The sequence below is a fragment of the Phocoena phocoena genome, chromosome 21, assembly GCF_963924675.1.
Source record: "Phocoena phocoena chromosome 21, mPhoPho1.1, whole genome shotgun sequence".
NCBI classification, from domain to species: domain Eukaryota; kingdom Metazoa; phylum Chordata; class Mammalia; order Artiodactyla; family Phocoenidae; genus Phocoena; species Phocoena phocoena.
In genome coordinates, this window is record NC_089239.1 from 30,797,682 (window position 1) to 30,800,057 (window position 2,376).

Below are 2,376 nucleotides of genomic sequence, written 5' to 3' on the forward strand. Positions count from 1 at the left end.
TCTTGCTGAGGAGTTAGAATTTTTTCCTGTAGCAAATGTGCCAATTGTGAAGCAAATAGGTCTCTGTTTCAAATACACCCTTCTAGGTCCTGCCCCATGGAGCTGGAACTCGGCACTGTAGTTTCTCCTTTGCTGAGTTGTATTAAATCCTGCCACTAGGGGGAACTAGAGAGCAACCAGGAGACCAGAGGAAAGGAGAAGGGCTGTTTGGATGAAGGTTACCATGGCAACAAAGCTCCAGCGGGCAGGGGCAGTTGGTGCCACCGTCCAGGTTGGGTTTTTTTTGTTTTGTTTTGTTTTTTTGCTTTTTGTTTTCCATTCCCAGAGCAGGTTTCAGCGTACTCCCTCAGGTTTCAGCGACCACTGAGAAGCGCTCAGAACTCCAAACCCCAGGTTTTACTCTAGGACCGCCCCTCTGAGCCCCTTAAGCGTCAGCACCTGCTGTACGCTGCCCCGTCAAAGGTCTGTAGGGCTTTGCCTTCAAGTTCTAGACTCTCAGGACCCCTGTTCCTTGCCTTTGCTCTCCAGCACTAGGGGTCTATCTCTGTTCGTTTGATGGTCTCATCTTAGTTCCGTCTGACCGTTTCCTTATCTTAAATTCTTGTTGAATTCGTGGAGTTACTCTGTTTTCCTGCTGAATCATACATTGCTTCATACTCGGAGTAGCTCATCTACATGTTACCAGGGCAGCTAAAGAACCTGCTACTCCCGTTCACTGGATCCACGGTATCACGAATGGAGTGGACCAGCCGGGTATTCTGTGGGATGATACGACACTCAAAAGCCTCTGCTGACCTCGTGGCAGAGAGCCAGAAACTTGATTTCACCTGCGGCAGGAGGATGAACGTGCGCTATTGTCCTGCTCAAAAAAATCAGGCGGCTTTCTGTGGTTCTTGCAGGCTGTTAGGAGAAAAACACCTTGCACATCTGTAGCAGCATAACAGCTGCTAGGGGTTGTGGCGATTTATTCCAGTAAAGATACTGAAACAGAAAAGCACCCTATGGTCCTTGTCCCCCAGGTCCTCCGCCTGCCCTTTGTCTGTGGAAAAACTACAGCCAAAGAATAAGTTTAATCAGAGAAGTGAGAAAATGCAAACAATGGCAAAGGAGACCAAATAATACTAGTTTAGTCATTAAGCATAAAGAAGGACCTTTAGTTCCTTCTCAAGGGCTATAGATCATATTCTGAGCCGTGCCCTGTGAGCTGTCTTACAGATACCGAAACCCACACCAGGTGGGGAAGTTAACTACGTGGTGACCAGACTGTAGCCATGACATAAGCTGCCGCATTCCGAGAACTGGCCTCAAGAAATGGAAACAAACCAACCCTGGAACCGAAGATTAACTGTACCTAAAACTATCGAGATGACGCTGGTCAGAGCACCAGTGACCAATTTCAAGATGACCGTCAGAGCTGCCTGTGCTGTTTCTGCAGGCAGCCCCCTCTCTCTGCCCATAAAATCGCTTGCCCACTGGTTGCCACTGGGGGGAGCTGGCCTTTGGACACGAGTCCTCCCTCCCCTCCCCGCCCTGGTTACCGGCACCCAAAATAAAGCAAACTTTCCACAAGCCTGGCCTCTTCACTGGCTTTGGAGCAGCGAGCAGCCGGACCCCGCTTTCAGTTACAATACCTCAAATGGAAAAGCAGCTACAACTGAAGTTACCTCCTGAACAAGTTCACTAATCCACAGTCATCCTCTAAGACCCAGCCAACTTTTGCGCAAGCCAAACAGCCCTTGCAGTCCGTAACTGTTGTTGACCTATGTCAACATGAGAAAATTCAGAAGAGCTTTACTTGTTATGAGTATTTTGTTGATTGAGAAGCAAATGTCAGACAGGGAGACTTCCCACAGAAAGTGCCTAGAAGCTGGCTTTCGGCAATTACAGCGCAGTTTATAAAGTGTAAACGTGTGAGCACATTCAGCCCTCTGGCCCCGTGGGTTCCACATCTGTGGATCTAACCTATCTCAGATAGAAAATATTAGAAAAAATCATTCCAGAAAGTTCCAAAAGGCAAAACTTGAATTTACCTCCTGCCAACACCTGTTTACATAGCATTTACGTGGTGTTAGGAATTATAAGTAATCTAGAGATGAGTTAAAGTATACAGTAGGGTGTCCATAGGTTATAAGCAAGTACCACGCCATTTTTTATAAGGAACTTGAGCATCCCGGGATTTTGGCATCCTCAGGCATTCCAGGGGGACTGGAACCAGATCCGCCACAAATACTATGGGGCGACGGTGCACTCTTTTCTATTGTGATTGGTTACTGGAAACTTACACTCCTCATTGTATAAGCTCACTCACAGGTAGCCAACTAGCTAGGAAGCTGTAAGGTCACACTGACAGGGAGCAAGCTTAAAGTTTATTTAAGG